Genomic DNA, 19,500 nt, shown 5'->3' on the forward strand with positions numbered 1-19,500 from the left:
CGACGCTATGCACAACAGAACGAAACACTGCCCGGTCCTGTACTATCCTTACAATCGTTGTTATGCTTGAGCTCATTGCTGCAGCCACTGTGTCAATCCACCTCGTTGAGGGTCTTCCTCCTTTCCGCTGACCCTGTACTCTGCCAAGCGTGATATCCTCCTCCAGAGACTGATCCCTCCTGACAACATCTCCAAAGTATGTAAGACGCAGTCTCGCCATCCTTGCTTCTAAGGAGCATTCTGGTTGTACTTCTTCTAAGACAGATTTGTTTGTTCTTTTGGCAGTCCATGGTATATTCAATATTCTTTGCCAACACCAGAATTCAAAGGTGTCAACTCTTCTTCGGTCTTCCTTATTCATTGTCCAACTTTCACATGCATATGAAGCGATTGAAAATACCATGGCTTGGGTCAGGCGCACCTTAGTCTTCAGGGTGACATATTTGCTCTTCAACACTTTGAAGAGGTCCTTTGCAGCAGATTTGCCCAATGCAATGTGTCTTTGGATTTCTTGACTGCTGCTTCCATGGCTGTTGATTGTGGATCCAAGTAAAATGAAATCCTTGACAACTTCAATCTTTTCTCCGTTTATCAGATGCTGCTCATTGGTCCAGTTGTGAGGATTTTTCTTCTCTTTATGTTGAGATGTAATCCATACTGAAGGCTGTGGTCTTTGATCTTCATTAGTAAGTGCTTCAAGGCCTCTTCCCTTTCAGCAAGCAAGGTTGTGTCATCTGCATAACGCAGGTTGTCAATGAGTCTTCCTCCAATTCTAATGCCCCGTTCTTCTTCATATAGTCCAGCTTCTCTTATTATTTGTTCAGCATACAGATTAAGTAGGTACGGTGAAAGAATACAACCCTGACACACACCTTTCCTGACTTTAAACCAATCAGTATCCCCTTGTTCTGTCCGAACAACTGCATCTCCATCTATGTAAAGGTTCCTCATGAGCACAATTAAGTGTTCTGGAATTCCATTCCTCGCAGTGTTATCCATAGTTTGTTATGATCCACACAGTCAAATGCCTTTGCATAATCAATAAAACACAGGTAAACATCCTTCTGGTATTCTCTGCTTTCAGCCAGGATCCATCTGACATCAGCAATGATAGCCCTGGTTCCACGTCCTCTTCTGAAACCAGCCTGGATTTCTGGCAGAAGGTTAGGTGCAGACAATACAGTAATGAGTATTTAGTGGGCTTCTTTCAAGGGGAGGGTAATTCTCAGAATGGTGGTGCATGTTAATTAGGCTGCATGTGCATCTGGAATCCAGGATGGAAACTGCTGATTTTCAAGATGGAGTCCTCTCGGCAGCCCTTGCCATCACTTATTATGGGATATAGTGCAAGCACTCTGATCTTTGACACTACACAGCCATCTTTGGAGGTCTAAGGAAGGTTAAACAGCAGTTACACTTTGTTCTTCTGTGCATGCAGGAGCCTGTAAAAGGGAAGGGGCTAGAAAAACACTAAGAAGAAGGCAGTAACTCACCGGTTGTTTCAAACTTATCTCATGTTGACAGGGTGTGGTTCCTGCTTACCCAACTTCTAGATGGTAATCTTTTAACAGCTCTTTTGTTCTGCCAACACAGTTAACCCTACCTGTCTCAATAGTTTTACATCCACAATTTGAAAATGCCTATTCACCAGAATTGTTGTGTACTGACTTCAGAAAGGAAAGGAAGGAAAGAAACTTTTTCTGCCATCCAAGTTTTTTTGTGATTTTTGCCTAAAAATTCTAACAGATAATTAGGATCAAAAGGGATTCTGACCCTAGGAGTATCAGTGCTCTCTTTGTTCACCTTTCCTTCAAACCTAACTCTGAGGAAAAGCCCCGATTTTTATGACTTCCAATGATGTCCTAAAATTCTCCTGCCCCTCCCTCAACTTATCCTTGTCCCATGATCCTAAGGTTTTCCTACATTAATCCTATCCTTCTCTAGAAAATAGGTAGTCATGGATTGAATCATGTCCCCCCCAAAATATATGTCAACTGGGGTAGGCCATGATTCCCAGTATTGTGTGGTTGTCCTCCATTTTGTGTTTGTAACAAAATGGACTAGGGTGGGATTATAACACCACCCTTACTCAAGTCACTTCACAGATTCAAGGTAAAGGGTGTTTCCCTGGGTTGTGGCCTACACCACCTTTTATCTCTCAAGAGGTAAAAAGAAAGGGAAGCAAGCAGAGTTGGGAACCTCATACCACCGAGAAGGCATCAGCAGGAGCAGAGCGTGTCCTTTGGACACGGGGTCCCTGTGCCTGAGAAGCTCCTTGACCAGGTGAAGATTGAGGACAAGGACCTTCCTCCTGGACCGACAGTGAGAAAAAGCCTTCTTCTGGAGCCAAAGCCCTGAATTTTGCCTTGTAACCCACTAGACTGCGAGAAAATTAATTTCTTTTTGTTAAAGCCATCCACTTGTTGTATTTCTGTTAAAGCACCACTAGATGGCTAAGACATAGGTCGACAGATCAAGCCCTACCTAGACACTTTGGCCATATTGGGAGGGATGATGATGTAGATATGTGGACAGAAAAGACCACCCACTTCCTCCTCCGAGGCTGCCACACTTCCTAAAGCAACTGACAATCACAACCTCCTTTTTTAAACCTTAGTAACACAAGCTTTAAGAAAGCCAAGTGGTTCTGACTGATGGTCCCACCCAGCTAGAGCTTGTCTCTTCCTTTACGGCAAATCAAGAAAGTAAATGTACAGGAGGCTTAAACACTTCCACAGCAAATTTTCCAACAACAGCCTTCATCAGGTGTCCTTTTCTCCATACTCTCTGAGAGAAACAGTGGTGTTCATCCCATTTGTGTCTGAGGCTGTGTCTGAGATGCTCTGCCCTTGCTTGGGTCCTGGTTACGCTTTAGTGGTCTTGGGTTTCACTGTTATCCAGTGTGGACCCATACAGCTGTCAGGGCACATCACACCTAGAGCTATCACAGTTCAAAAAGAGAGCAAGAGCATGGCCAATTAAGTCAAATGATACAGTATTTGCTTTGTACTCAGAGGTAATGGAATGGACACCTGCTTTCTCTAGTTTTGCTCCTTTTTAATAGGTACCCACCACCTCAGAGCTTCTCTTCTGAGCTGAAATCCAGAAAATATTGAACTTCTTTCAAAAGTGGTTCTAGTTCTTTTCTTATTTCACACACAGAACAGGTTAGGTGCAATCTCTGAGCAATGTTACCCATTACTGAAATGTAGATAAAGAAGAACCCCGGAAAAGAGCTGTGGAAAGTGGAAGTGTCATCTGTGCTAGGCACTTCCATCTCAGGATATGGAGTGCCCTTTGGGTATTGGAAGGGCTGAACTCGCACTCCTGACTCTGACCCCTGTTCTTGGACAGGGAGAACCTAATTTTTCAGGTGAAATGAAGACCTCTCCTCTACCTGGGATTGAGATTTATTAGGATTTTTGAAATATTTGAAGAGATGAAGTAAGAAACAAGGAAAGCTGAGGAAACAGGAAGGATGATAAGAGACACCTACAGAGATAGTATGTACAAGACAATTGGTGGATACAAGATCTTTGAGTAGAAGGGTCTCAGGAGAGGCACACTAAGAGCCAGAGAGTCAGAAAAGGAAGTTATAACACCCAGAGGAATTCTTAGAGAAAACCTAGGCCAAAAGAATGGGAGTAAAAATCTTTGGGAAGTCCTTAACGAAGGACGTTTGTACCCATCTGCTTTGGACCCCCCATCATGGCACCTGACAGTCCAAACTAAAACCTTCAGAAACTTTAATAACTTCAAAGGAACTTTTTTGCCATGTCTATATTATTTTGGACATAACTCCATTGCCTGTGTACAGAATATCACATGTACATTCACAATGAAGAAACTGTGTGCACCAGAAAAAAATCCTTTTAAAACAAACAAACAAACAAAAAAAACACCCTTCAGAAACACTTGCTGTCTTAGTCATCTAGTTCTGCCATAACAGATATACCACAAGTGGATGGCTTTAACAAAGAGAAATTTATTTTCTCACAGTCTAGTAGGTTACAAGTCCAAATTCAGGGCGTTGGCTCCAAGGGAAGGCTTTCTCTCCCTGTCGGCTCTGGAGGAAGGTCCTTGCCCTCAGACTTCCCCTGGCTGAGGAGCTTCTCGGGTGCAGAGACCCTGTGTCCAAAGGACTCACTCTGCTTCTAGTGCTGCTTTCTTGGTGGTATGAGGTCCATGACCCTCTGCTTGCTTCCCTTTCCTTTTACCTCTTGAGAGGTAAAAGGTGGTATAGGTCACACCCCAGGGAAACTCCCTTTTAGATCAGGGAGGTGACCTGAGTAACCCTTTTAGCCACAGACAGAGATTATGATTTATAACACTTAGGGAAATCACAAAATGGAGGACAACTACACATGGGCTAACCAAGTTAACACATTTTTGGGGAACACAATTCAATACCTTACACTTGCCAATTTTTTAAACAAATTCCACATACAGAACTGAAGATACATTTTTCCTCTTTGCAGAAGCAGCTGAAATTAGATTCAAATTCCCACTATCTTGAAACATCTTAAATCCCCTTTATTGTGAAACATATACTAAAAAAGAAAACAAAAGAAAAAGAGCTCAGAGAGTGGAGAAGTTTTGAATTTAAATGGATTTCAACTCTTGAACTGCATCGTGGAACTGAAAATTCTAATTTCTGGTTTGAGTTTTTTTTTTTTACAGCGTGACAAATTGCAGGAGTGTCTGAAATGTCACACAGGAAGAAGGGAAAAATAATTTCTATCATATAATTTATTAACATTAATGAATTTTCTCCTCTCAGTTTCCCCATTCAGACTTAAGGGGCAGTATGTGGCAGAGAAGACGAAGTAGTGCCACCTGAGATTTTTTGTTGCCAGTTTCCATAATCCGTAGGAGAAATAGAAGGTTTGCTGAAGAGTTAGGAAAGAGGACAATTTTTGTTAAAGAGGCAGACTGACCTAAGAAACAGATATCAGATTTCCCAAGACTAGGATGAAGAAATTTCCTTTTTGTCTAAGGTAAAGAGGTCTCAGGACCTATAAGAAAAAGAACATGCACAATTACTTGGGAGAATTTCCCCTAGGTGGCCAAACAAGTGCTAACCCAGGTATTGGGCCACAGCCTCTGCAAATAAGTGTGTGCCTGTGGCAGAATAGAACATGGAAGCTTCAGATCAGGGTTTCTGAGTCTTCATACTATTGACATTTGGGGCCAGATTAATTCTATTTTAGGAGTCTGACCTACATACTGGAGAATATTTAACATCCTCCTTGGCCTCTACCCACTAGATGGATCACCACCATTCCCAACTGTGACAACCAAAAATGTCTCAAAGCATTGCTAAGTGTCACCTGGTGGAACAAATTCACCCCTGGTTGAGAACCACTGCTGTAGATACTTCGCTCATGAATGCCGTGCTCCTTGAGCAGGTGATGACTCAGCAGTAACCTGAAAGAACAGAAAACAGCCAAACCACCCGCCCACTGCCATCGAGTCAATTCTGACTCAGCCAGAGGCCTGTAACTCCCTATTCTTTTGTTCCACTAAAGACTCCAGAGATTCGAAATGACCTTTGGGGAATAAGAAGCCAAAGAATGGCTGAAATTTACTGTAGCCCTGGCAGAATGAAAAAGGAGATGAGTCAAAATTCACTTGACAGCAACAGGTTTATATTTCCTTTGACTTGGCATACTTCCTGGAGCCCTGACGGCACAGTGGTTAAGAACTGTGTCTGCTAACCAAAGTGTCAGCAGCTTAAATCCACCAGTCGATCCTTGGAAACCCTATGGGGCAGTTCTACTCTGTCCTATAGGATTGCTATGAGTTGAAATTACTCCACAGCAAAGGGTTTTGTTTTCATTTGGTCTGGCTTATTTCCTGAGCTCTGACTCCAACCTAATCACCTAGAATCTACTTTTGTTTCCTACATGTTGCCTGTCCTGCACATCTTGCCTGTGCTCTCCACAACTTTCCCCCTCTTACTATCTCCCTCCTCTGCCCCAGACAGACACTTATAAATCCTTTGCAGTCAAAGTGTTACTACTTAAGTGCCCAGATTATGTACCATTTTATAAGGGCAATTATAGAGACAGAAATGGTCTGAGACTTAGGAGAGCTGGAGTCAGTCTTACCTCTATGACTTTAAGCAAATCCCTTAATAGCCCTGAAGCTGAGCAGCTTTCTAAGATGGATACAAGCTTCTTATCTTATTTACTTCCCAGGGTTGTTGTGAAGCTACACTATTACAAATGAAAATATTGTAATATTGTAAACTATGATCCAAGTTATGGACAATGTGTTACTGACCACAGTGAAATATATTTTAATTATATATTTGTTGAAATTAAGTTTAGAAGTAGTTTAAATGGTGGGGTCATTTTCTGATGCCAAATCCTGGATGAAGATAATATAAGAAAGATCCTCCTTATTAAAAATCCTTGATGGACAGAGAGGCAAGATTTCAGAATTCAGGAAGACACAGACGGGGGCATTCGAAGAGACTGAGTCTGGGTTTATTCAGAAACAAGTATGGAGGCACAACTGCCAGGCCTGTGCTCCAGGGAAGGGCCAGGAGCAGGTCCTTCCTTAATCTCATTTTAATTACCTGGCTTGGCCCGACTAGACACACAGTTGCAGTCCCTGCTAATAAGACAATTCTATCCCCCTCTCTATGTCTCAAGGTGCTCTGGTATAGCAATGGTTAAGCGCTGGGCCACTAACCCAAACATTGGTGGTTTAAACCCACTAGCAGCTGCTCAGGGGAAAACCCTGGGTGATCTGCTCTGGTAAAGATTACAGCCTAGGAAACACTGTGGGGCAGTTCCACTCTGTCTTGTAGGGTCCCTACGAGTTGGAATCTACTCCACTGCAACAATTCTATGTCTTCACTCCCCTCCCAGATTCATTATATTTCTTTATATCAGTGGCTTGTTGATTCATTCTGATGGTAGGATTATTAAGGTTAAACATTGCATGTTCAGAGTAGATCCGGCAATATAATATATTGGTGTATTTTAAAGAGTTGCTTCCTGAGTCCCACTTCCCACACTTTTTAGATTAGGAGTAAAAATCTCCACCACCAGAATTCTTTTAAGGATCACAACTCTAGATTACAAAGCTGAGAAGAGAGCTGGTTCACAGACTTTATATTCATAACTGTATCTAGGGTAAAGCTCCAAAAACTGTTTTCAACAGTAAAAAAAGAGTTTAGAATGGTTCTAAAAAGGTTTATCCCAATTTAAGTCATTTAAAAATGGATTATTTCTGCATCTTAGATATTGTTTCACCCCAAAGCCTTGGATGTGATAGAAAGGGATGTGTTGGTTAGTATAAGGTCCAGGAAATACCCAAACCCTAGATACTAATGCTTGTGTATCTGCTGTCCTCTCAGTGCACCCTCATTATTACAATAAGCCTTAATTAAGACTGAGATTGTTTGAAGGAGGACAGCTAATCATCTAGTTATGGAAGGAGGCAGTGAGAGAGGAAAGTTGTGCCTCAGGGGATAGATTTTTTGCACAGGGAGCCCTCTCAGCTGCCAAGCCTCAAAGTTACAGCAGTCTTGGCAGCAGACTAATTTTATCATAACATCTGGAAATCCAAAAGGTGTAAATATGGCCTGGGAAGCCCTGCTGAATATACCAGTCTAGATTCATCTGCATGCTACTGCCAAGGTAAGTACATTGATAAATGTGGCACTGACTTTCTTGGGGTGAGGACATAATGGCTACCCTGAATTGTGGGTTTGACTCTATTCTAGGAGAAGAAGTGGGGAGAGGTGAGGCAGCAAAAATGAGTGCATTGAGTTCTTTTTTATTACCTGTGAAAGAACAATGTTCAGGGTCAAGAAAGATGTTAAGATGTTAATATTTCCAAGTAAAATGACAGAAATGTTTGTCATTGAGTTCAAGATCTGTCTCCCGAGTGAGAAATCATCTGTTTGCTGCACTTGTAAAGTAAGCTGCCCTCTTTGCTCTTTTCCAGAAAACAGTGCCTGATAAAAATGATCACAGTTGCTTTTTAAACCAAAATAACCAAATCAAACCCTTCGCTGTCAAGTAGATTCTATGTCACAGCAACCCAACAGGGAAGAGTAGAGTTGCCTGATAGGGTTTCTATGGAGCAGTGGTGGATTTGAACTGCCACCTTTGGGTTACCAGGCAAATACTTAACCACTGGGCCACTAGGGCTCCAGCTGCTTTTTACCCAAAAAAACCCACTCCTGGTGAGTCAATTCCAACTCATAGCAACCCTATAGGCCAGATCAGAACTGCCCCATAGAGTTCCCAAGGAGCACCTGGTGGTTTTGAACTTTAGACCTCTTGGTTAGCAGCCACAGCACTTAGCCACTACACCACCAGCGTTCCCAGCTGTTTCTTGGTAAATGCTACATCGTTATTTGCCAAACACTGAGTTCTTATCCTATTTGGCAGAGGACAATGCAGAAGGAAACAGAAAGTAGGTAAATTCCCAAACCTCACACAGAATCAGATCAGACTAGGAAGGCAAATAAGTTTGTTTAATTTGAAAGCCCACTCTCCTATGAATCTTCAACTTCCTTGTGCCTGACATTGTACTGGGTCCTCTGGTTTAAAATATAAAACAGAATCGTAACAAAGAATAACAGAATTTTGAATACTCAGTATCCATGAGTATAGCTATAAAAGGAATTCTATTTCTTTTCAGTTTTGCAATGGGCAAAGATTAAATTCAGGAAGTTCAATAACTTTTCTGTTTACTCTTAGTCCATATAAAAATCCTACCATCACTTTAAGTTGTAAACCATCTTAATTGAGAAATTTGCCATTTCCCTTCTCTTGCTAATGAAAATCAGTGAACAGATAAAGGGATGGCTTCTTTTCATAACCCTTCCTCCACTCCCTAGCTGTAATCCCTACCTACTCCTGGTTTGTGACTGTAGGATGCAAAGGTAAGGAGCCTAGAACTTACTTACTTGCCTGAAACTCTTGAAATATTGCTTCATACTCCCTGGGACTAGTATATGTTAAAAGTTCACACATTGTGTGGTGGACATTCTTATAAGCTCTCTAGAAATCACTTTTCAATTATTGATATAGCCAAGCCAGCTTTCTCAGGCTTGGTATTTACGTGGTATATTCTTTCCCATCCTCTTATGTTCAACTTGTATGTGTCTTTATGTCTCAAGAGTGTTTCTTATTATCAGCAAAAAGTCTGGACCTCATTTTTAATCTATTCTGAAGATCTCTGTAATTACATGGATATTTTTTTCATTTAAACTTAATATGATTATTGATATACTGGGATTTAATCTTGTAATTTTTTTTTCTTCTTTCTATTTATCCTATCTGTTCCTCTGTTCGTTTATTGCCCTGTGTGTGTGTGCCGGAATTGAATATTTCATGAGTTCCGTTTTAACTCCTCCACTGACTTTTTATTTTTAATGGCTTTAACGAAGTATATCACACACCGTACAATTCATCTGTATAAAGTATACAATTCAAAGGTTTTACTACAGTCATTGTGGGATGAAACAACTTGGTTTGGCCCTTTGACTCTGGTTTTTGGAACCCCAAGAAATTAAGATGCTTTTGTTTTCTAAAATAGCCAAGCAAGGAGGGGCTACAGAGGCCCTGCACCTTTATAGGAAGGCTGGGGGCCTGATGCAGTCATGCGCATTTATTGATTGAATCTACCATAATTATTCATTAAGGCCAAAGTCATGCATATTTATCGAGGTCCCAACGATTAGGGAAACCAAGACTTTGGAGGATTATTTTTGAGGTCTCCCAGATTGGTGAGAACATCCATGTATGGAAGAGGGAGAAGCACATCCCTGGGGTTCCTTGCAGGTACCTAACTCTTCCAGGCCTTACCTGATGTGTCTCTATACTCGTATCCTTTCTGGTCATTATAAATGGATAACTGTAAGTTCGGGTAGCAGTCTCCATTATAGCGAATTAAAGGAGCCCTGGTTTCCCAGTGGTTAATAGCTTGGCTGCTAACTGAAATGTTGGTGGTTTGAACCCACCAGCCACTCCATGGGAGAAAAATGTGGCAGTATGCTTCCACAAAGATTATGGTCTAGGAAACCTGTAGGACAACTCTACTGTCATGTAGGGGTCGACAACAATGGGTTTGGGTACAGAGAATTAACAAACCCGCAGAGTCCATGAGCAGCAGGGGCTGGGAGTTGATTTGTGTAGCCCGAGCTCTGGGTTGCTGGGTGATAGGGAAAGGCTACATGGGCAGATGATGAAGACAAGTGTCCTTCTAGACTATGTGCTAGTACCAGAGGATTAGAGAGAGAGAGAGAGAGAGGCAAATGGAGAGAGAGAGAGACCAGCTGGTCTGAAGTGTAGGTAGTTGTGCAGACTCTTGAGCCTATGGCTCCTCCCTGATGACCTGGCCTCAGGTGGCCAGCGATGTTTTTTTTTTATTAACTTTTATTGAGCTTCAAGTGAACGTTTACAAATCAAGTCAGACTGTCACATATAAGTTTATATACACCTTACTCCGTACTCCCACTTGCTCTCCCCGAAGTGAGTCAGCCCTTCCAGTCTCTCCTTTCATGGCAATTTTGCCAGCTTTTTTCCAACTCTCTCTATCCTCCCATCTCCCCTCCAGACAGGAGATGCCAACACCGTCCCAAGTGTCCACCTGATATAATTGGCTCACTCTTCATCAGCATCTCTTTCCTACCCACTGTCCAGTCCCTTTCATGTCTGATGAGTTGTCTTCGGTAATGGTTCCTGTCCTGTGCCAGCAGAAGGTTTGGGGACCATGACCGCCGGGATTCCTCTAGTCTCAGTCGGACCACTAAGTCTGGTCTTTTTATGCGAATTTGGGGTCTGCATCCCACTGATCTCCTGCTCCCTCAGGGGTTCTCTGTTGTGTTCCCTGTCAGGGCAGTCATCAATTGTGGCCAGGCACCAACTAGTTCTTCTGGTCTCAGGATGATGTAGGTCTCTGGTTCATGTGGCCCTTTCTGTCTCTTGGGCTCTTAGTTGTCGTGTGACCTTGGTGTTCTTGATTCTCCTTTGCTCCAGGTGGGTTGAGACCAATTGATGCATCTTAGTTGGCCGCTTGTTGGCATTTAAGACCCAGACGCCACATTTCAAAGTGGGATGCAGAATGTTTTCATAATAGAATTATTTTGCCAATTGACTTAGAAGTCCCCTTAAACCATGGTCCCCAACCCTCTGCCATTGCTCCGCTGACCTTTGAAGCATTCAGTTTATCTCGGAAACTTCTTTGCTTTTTGTCCAGTCCAATTGAGCTGACCTTCCATGTATTGAGCATTGTCCTTCCCTTCACCTAAAGCAGTTCTTAGCTACTAATTAATCAGTAAAAAACCCTCTCCCACCCTCCCTTCCTCCCCGCCTCGTAACCACAAAAGTATGTGTTCTTCTCAGTTTATACTATTTCTCAAGATCTTATAATAGTGGTCTTATACAATATTTGTCCTTTTGCCTCTGACTAATTCCGCTCAGCATAATGCCTTCCAGGTTCCTCCAAGTTATGAAATGTTTCACAGATTTGTCACTGTTCTTTATCGATGCGTAGTATTCCATTGTGTGAATATACCACAATTTATTTACCCATTCCTCCGTTGATGGACACCTTGGTTGCTTCCAACTTTTTGCTATTGTGAACAGAGCTGCAATAAACATGGGTGTGCATATATCTGTTTGTGTGAAGGCTCTTATTTCTCTAGGGTATATTCCGAGGAGTGGGATTTCTGGGTTGTATACTACTTCTATTTCTAACTGTTTAAGATAACGCCAGATAGATTTCCAAAGTGGTTGTACCGTTTTACATTCCCACCAGCAGTGTATAAGAGTTACAATCTCTCCGCAGCCTCTCCAACATTTATTATTTTGTGTTTTTTGGATTAATGCCAGCCTTGTTGGAGTGAGATGGAATCTCATCATAGTTTTAATTTGCATTTCTCTAATGGCTAATGATCGAGAGCATTTTCTCATGTATCTGGTAGCTGCCTGAATATCTTCTTTAGTGAAGTGTGTGTTCATATCCTTTGCCCACTTCTTGATTGGGTTGTTTGTCTTTTTGTGGTTGAGTTTTGACAGAATCATGTAGATTTTAGAGATCAGGCGCTGGTCGGAGATGTCATAGCTGAAAATTCTTTCCCAATCTGTAGGTGGTCTTTTTATTCTTTTGGTGAAGTCTTTAGATGAGCATAGGTGTTTGATTTTTAGGAGCTCCCAGTTATCTGGTTTCTCTTCGTCATTTTTGGTAATGTTTTGTATTCTGCTTATGCCTTGTATTAGGGCTCCTAAGGTTGTCCCTATTTTTTCTTCCATGATCTTTATCGTTTTAGTCTTTATGTTTAGGTCTTTGATCCACTTGGAGTTAGTTTTTGTGCTTGGTGTGAGGTATGGGTCCTGTTTCATTTTTTTGCAGGTGGATATCCAGTTATACCAGCACCATTTGTTAAAAAGATTATCTTTTCCCCAATTAACTGACACTGGGCCTTTGTCAAATATCAGCTGCTCATATGTGGATGGATTTATATCTGGGTTCTCAATTCTGTTCCACTGGTCTGTGTGTCTGTTGTTGTACCAGTACCAGGCGGTTTTGACTACTGTGGCTGTATAATAGGTTGTGAAATCAGGTAGAGTGAGGCCTCCCACTTTCTTCTTCTTTTTCAGTAATGCTTTGCTTATCCGAGGCTTCTTTCCCTCCCATATGAAGTTGGTGATTTGTTTCTCTATCACCTTAAAAAATGACATTGGAATTTGGATCGGAAGTGCATTGTATGTATAGATGTCTTTTGGTAGAATAGACATTTTTACTATGTTAAATCTTCCTATCCACGAGCAAGGTATGTTTTTCCACTTAAGTATGTCCTTTTGAATTTCTTGTGGTAGAGCTTTGTAGTTTTCTTTGTATAGGTCTTTTACATCCTTGGTAATATTTATTCCTAAGTGTGAATGGTATTGATTTGGTGATTTCCTCTTCGATGTTCTTTTTGTTGATGTAGAGGAATCCAAGTGATTTTTGTATGTTTATCTTATAACCTGAGACTCTGCCAAACTCTTCTATTAGTTTCAGTAGTTTTCTGGAGAATTCCTTGGGGTTTTCTGTGTATAAGATCATGTCATCTGCAAATAGAGATAATTTTACTTCCTCTTTGCCAATCCGGATGCCCTTTATTTCTTTGTCTAGCCTAATTGCTCTGGCTAGGACCTCTAGCACAATGTTGAATAAGAGCGGTGATAAAGGGCATCTTTGCTTCCCGTTCTCAAGGGAAATGCTTTCAGGTTCTCTCCATTTAGAGTGATGTTGGCTGTTGGCTTTGCATAGATGCCCTTGATTATGTTGAGGAATTTTCCTTCAATTCCTATTTTGGTGAGAGTTTTTATCACAAATGGGTGTTGGACTTTGTCAAATGCCTTTTCTGCATCAATTGATAAGATCATGTGGTTTTTGTCTTTTGTTTTATTTATATGGTGGATTACATTAATGGTTTTTCTAATATTAAACCAGCCTTGCATACCTGGTATAAATCCCACTTGGTCATGGTGAATTATTTTTTTGATATGTTGTTTAATTCTATTGGCTAGAATTTTGTTGAAGATTTTTGCATTTATGTTCATAAGGGATATATGTCTGTAATTTTCTTTGTTTGTGATGTCTTTACCTGGTTTTGGTATCAGGGAGATGGTGGCTTCACAGAATGAGTTGGGTAGTATTCCGTCATTTTTCTATGCTTTGAGATACCTTTAGTAGTGTGGTGTTATCTCTTCTCTGAAAGTTTGGTAGAACTCCGCAGTATAGCCATCCGGGCCAGGGCTTTTTTTTTGTTGGGACTTTTTTGATTACCTTTTCAATCTCTTTTTTTTGTTATGGGTCTATTTAGTTGTTCTACTTCTGATTGTGTTAGTTTAGGTAGGTAGTGTTTTTCCAGGAATTCATCCGTTTCTTCTAGGTTTGCAAATTCGTTAGAGTACAATTTTTCGTAATAATCTGATATGATTCTTTTAATTTCACTTGGGTCTGTTGTCATGTGGCCCTTCTCGTTTCTTATTCGGGTTATTTGTTTCCTTTCCTGTGTTTCTTTAGTCAGTCTAGCCAATGGTTTATCGATTTTGTTAATTTTTTCAAAGAACCAGCTTTTGGCTTTGTTAATTCTTTCAATTGTTTTTCTGTTCTCTAATTCATTTAGTTCAGCTCTAATTTTTATTATTTGTTTTCTTCTTGTGCCTGATGGATTCTTTTGTTGCTCACTTTCTATTTGTTGAAGTTGTAGGGACAGTTCTCTGATTTTGGCTCTCTTCTTTTTGTATGTGTGCATTTATCAATATAAAGTGGCCTCTGAGCACTGCTTTTGCTGTGTCCCAGAGGTTTTGATAGGAAGTATTTTCATTTTCGTTGCATTCTATGAATTTCCTTATTCCCTCCTTAATGTCTTCTATAACCCAGTCTTTTTTCAGGAGGGTGTTGTTCAGTTTCCAAGTCTTTGAGTTCTTTTCCCTAGTTTTTCTGTTATTGATTTCTAGTTTTATTGCCTTGTGGTCTGAGAAGATGCTTTGTAATATTTCGATGTTTTGGATTCTGCAAAGGTTTGTTTTATGACCTAATATGTGGTCTATTCTAGAGAATGTTCCATGTGTTGCAGAAAAAAAAGTATACTTTGCAGCAGTTGGGTGGAGAGTTCTGTATAAGTCAATGAGGTCAAGTTGGTTGATTGTTGTAATTAGGTCTTCCGTGTCTCTATTGAGCTTCTTCCTGGATGTCCTGTCCTCCGAAAGTGGTGTGTTGAAGTATCCTACTATAATTGTGGAGGTGTCTATCTCACTTTTCAGTTCTTTTAAAATTTGATTTATGTATCTTGCAGCTCTGTCATTGGGTGCAGAAATATTTAATATGGTTATATCTTCCTGATCAATTGTCCCTTTTATCATTATGTAGTGTCCTTCTTTATCCTTTGTGGTGGATTTAAGTTTGAAGTCTATTTTGTCAGAAATTAATATTGCTACTCATCTTCTTTTTTGCTTATTGTTTGCTTGATATATTTTTTTCCATCCTTTGAGCTTTAGTTTGTTTGTGTCTCTAAGTCTAAGGTGTGTCTCTTGTAGGCAGCATATAGACGGACCGTGTTTCTTTATCCAGTCCGAGACTCTCTGTCTCTTTATTGGTGCATTTAGTCCATTTACATTCAGCATAATTATAGATAAGTAAGTGTTTAGTGTTGTCATTTTGATGCCTTTTTGTGTGTGTTGTTGACAATTTCATTTTTCCACTTACTTTTTTGTGCTGAGACGTTTTTCTTTGTAAATTGTGAGATCCTCATTTTCATAGTATTTGACCTTATGTTTGTTGAGTCGTTACGTTTTTCTTGGCTTTTATTTTGAGTTATGGAGTTGTTATACCTCTTTGTGGCTACCTTAATCTTTACCCCTATTTTTCTAAGTAAAAACCTAACTTGTATTGCTCTATATCACCTTGTATCACTCTGCATATGGCAGTTCTATGCCACCTGTATTTAGTCCCTCTTTTTGATTATTGTGATCTTTTACATATTGACTTCAATGATTCCCTGTTTTGAGCATTTTTTTTTTTTTCTTAATTTGTTTTTGTGATTTCCCTATTTGAGTTGATATCAGGATGTTCTGTTCTGTGACCTTGTGTTGTGCTGGTATCTCATACTATTGGTTTTCTGACCAAACAATTTCCTTTAGTATTTCTTGTAGCTTTGGTTTGGTTTTTGCAAATTCTCTAAGATTGTTTTTATCTGTAAATATCTTAATTTCGCCTTCATATTTCAGAGAGAGTTTTGCTGGATATATGATCCTTGGCTGGCAGTTTTTCTCCTTCAGTGCTCTGTATATGTCATCCCATTGCCTTCTTGCCTGCATGGTTTCTGCTGAGTACTCTGAACTTATTCTTATCGATTCTCCCTTGAAGGAGACCTTTCTTTTCTCCCTGGCTGCTTTTCAAATTTTCTCTTTATCTTTGGTTTTGGCAAGTTTGATGATAATATGTCTTGGTGATTTTCTTTTTAGATCAATCTTAAATGGGGTTCGCTGAGCATCTTGGATAGATATCCTTTCGTCTTTCATGATGTCAGGGAAGTTTTCTGTCAGCAGATCTTCGACTATTCTCTCTGTGTTTTCTGTCCTCCCTCCCTGTTCTGGGACTCCAATTACACGCAAGTTATCCTTCTTGATAGAGTCCCACATGATTCTTAGGGTTTCTTCATTTTTTAAATTCTTTTATCTGATTTGTTTTCAGCTATGTTGGTGTTAATTCCCTGGTCCTCCAGATTTCCCACCCTGCATTCTGATTGCTTGAGTCTGCTCCTCTGACTTCCTATTGCGTTGTCTAATTCTGTAATTTTATTGTTAATCTTTTGGATTTCTGCATGCTGTCTCTCTATGGATTCTTGCAACTTATTAATTTTTCCACTATGTTCTTGAATAATCTTTTTGAGTTCTTCAACTGTTTTATCAGTGTGTTCCTTGGCTTTTTCTGCAGTTTGCCTTATTTCATTTCTGAGGTCATCCCTGATGTCTTGAAGCATTCTGTAAATTAGTTTTTTATGTTCTGTACCTGATAATTCCAGGATTGTATCTCCATTTGGGAAAGATTTTGATTCTTTTGTTTGGGGGGTTGTAGAAGCTGTCATGGTCTTCTTCTTTATGTGGTTTGATATCTACTGCTGTCTCTGAGCCATCACTAAGATATAGTAGTGATTTATTCTATGATTGCTCACTGAGTCTTGTTTTGTTTTCTTTCAATATACGTGGATAGGCTACTAGATTGTGCTGTCTTGTTTGTTGTAGCCCTTGACTTACTTATGACCTATTACCAGTTGGTTTGGGCTGTCACCAGCTATATATGCCTGAGTCTATTCACTATTCTTGAGTAGAATCTGATTTGGGGTCATCAAGTATGTGCTGCACCCTAACACCTCTCTACCTCGAGAAGTAGTGGTGATATGTGTGCACCAGATTCTATTAGCAGCTGGGGTTCACAGTCCAGGGGGGGCAGGATGCTGACAGGCTTCCCCCAAGTGTCAGTGAGGTAGGTGTGTCTCTATTCCTATAGCACCTTGGTGGGAGGGCTCTGCAGCTGTACCTTAGGCTCCCAATGCAAGTACCTCTACTGATTGGTAGGTGTCACTCTCCTTAGACCCCTAAGGCAAGAGGCTAGGTCGTCTGGGGGGAACTTCAGCCCTCAGTTCCCTGTTGTGGGTCAGTTAGGGCTCTGTTGAATAAGCAGAGATATTAGACCTGGGAAACTTGTTTTTCCAGTAAATCCGCTAAAAAAAATGCATTCAGAACCCTATCTTAACTGCCTTTGCATTATTACAGCCACCTTGTTCCCTGTAAGGATGAAAGCCTGAGATTTGGATCATATATGCTTGGCTGGAGCTGGTTTTGTGTTTTTAGTTCAATTAGGGAAGGATTTTTGGTCCCTGGGTTTTTTGTGGTTGCTTTTCTCAGGCCAGAAGAATGGGTTAGGAAAGCAACAAAAAAAAAAAAAAAAAAAGGAAAAGCAAAGCTGCGGAGCCGGAGCTGTTTTCCCTCTGCCTCAGGAAATTCCAATGTTACTGAAGCCACCTGGGAAGGGGAGGGGAGAGTTTAGAAAAACGGGAGAGAGTAGCACCCCGGAATATAGCCAAAGTTGCTTATCTTGCTTGGGATGATTATTTTATCTTAGATTCCCGAGTGGCGTGTCGCCTATGTGTGCTGGCTGTGTGGAGATTGTCCCCGAGGGTCTGGCCTGCTGAAGCCGTGGTCAGATCCTCCATTGCCAGTCCAAAGCCCAGCGTCAAGGTTCCCCTGCTGGGACGCTGCACTCCCGGCTCCGAAATCAGTCGCTACCTCCCGGGGACTTCTCGTCCCACCAGCCATGTTGCCGCGCTGCCCCTACGGACCGGCTGGGCCCCCTCCCAGGGTTAGTTCAGGGGAGTAGGGCTGCGCCCCGTGTTTTCGCCGTGACCGGATGCCGTGTTCAGCTCCCCTGTGCCCAGTCCAAAGCCCGGCGCCAAGGTTCCCAGGCTGGGACGCTGCACTCCCGGCTCCAAAACCAGTCACTGCCTCCTGGGGACTTCTCCCACCAGCCGCGTTGCCACGCCACCCGCGCGGACTGGTTGGGCCCCCTCCCGGGGTCAGTTCAGGGGGTAGGGCTGCGCCCCATGTTTGCACAGTCACAAGATGTTGTGTTCAGCGCCTCTGAGCCCAGTCCTAAGCCCGGCGCCAAGGTTACCTGACTGGGACTCTGGCTCCAGGCTCCAAAAACAGTCACTAGTTCCCCGTAGTTGTTCGTTCTCTGTCTCTGTCACTCAGGTCAACTCTTTAAATCTGTGTTTGTTGTTCAGGGTTCGTAGATTGTCATGTATGTGACCGATTCACTTGTTTTTCAGAGTCTTTGTTGCTGGAGGGATCTGAGGTAGTGTCTACCTAGTCAGCCATCTTGGCCCCCCCTCCTCAAGTTACTTTTATGTGAACAACATTAGGAACATCAAATAAAAGCTAAGACAGAAAATTATGGTTATATTGGGGATGAACAAATTGTGGTTATTAAGGAATCTTTAAAAATAAGCCTGGAAACCACTGAAAGTTAGATCTTTTATAGACAAATTTGAGTGCACAAATGACTAATTTTCAGAGTTAGGAATTTAAGACTACTGCCCTGTTCTACAGAGCAGATTGAGGCAAATATTTCAGTTGAGCTTCAAGTCTCCACACCATCATGCACACGTTAGTATTCAGCACTTCTTTTTGAGAAGCCCCAATGTCATTTTACCAAGTGGTCCTAAAGATCTAAGAAGTATGCTACCATATTACTAATAACTGGCTGCCATCAAGTCCATTCTGACTCATAGTGACCCTATAGGACAGAGTAGAACTGCCGCCTAGGGTTTCCAAGGAGAAACTGGTAAATTGGAACTGTGAACCTTCTGGTTAGCAGCCAAGGTTTTAAGGCACTGTGTCACCAGGGCTCCACTAAAATAGCAGAGGATGGTTTCGATCCATCGACCTCTGGGTTATGGGCCCAGCACGCTTCCGCTGTGCCACTCTGCTCCTTGATTGCATTTCTAATAGCCAAGCTTATACAGTCCTGATGCATGTCGATATGTCAGCACATAGAATAATGGCATTTTTTCTCATCATTAGTATTGAATAAAAGCTCCAGAACAAATGATTAGATGGTTAGATCTTGAAATCTAGTTATGGCCTCATATGGTTTAATTAATGGAAGTCTCAAAATACTTTCAGAAAAAATAAAACAAAACCAAACATTTCATTTGCAATGTGGAGATGGAGGAGGGCATAGCAGCCACTACTGCTTGTCTACACCACAGTCAGCCACTAACACCACCCACCAGGCCCCCTTGAAAACAGAAAAATGACTTTCTTCACATAGCCACATCTGTACTGCCCTGTGCTTGGAGGTGGTGGATACCATTCTCAGATCCAGAGTCTGAATCATGATCAAGCTTGTTAATCATAGAAACCCTAGTGGCGTAGTGGTTAAGAGCTCAGCTGCTACCAAAAGGTTGCCAGTTCA

At 41.4% G+C, this 19,500-nt stretch overlaps 1 non-coding gene across 1 annotated transcript; it reads right to left on the minus strand.

Moving 5' to 3' along the window:
• Positions 1 to 18,941: 18,941 nt before the first annotated feature.
• TRNAM-CAU (transfer RNA methionine (anticodon CAU)) lies at positions 18,942 to 19,013 on the minus strand. Its single transcript has one exon. It is a non-coding gene; the product is annotated as a tRNA-Met (tRNA).
• Between the last annotated feature and the right edge of the window lie 487 nt (positions 19,014 to 19,500).

This window comes from Loxodonta africana, chromosome 1 (assembly GCF_030014295.1).
Source record: "Loxodonta africana isolate mLoxAfr1 chromosome 1, mLoxAfr1.hap2, whole genome shotgun sequence".
Lineage (NCBI taxonomy): Eukaryota > Metazoa > Chordata > Mammalia > Proboscidea > Elephantidae > Loxodonta > Loxodonta africana.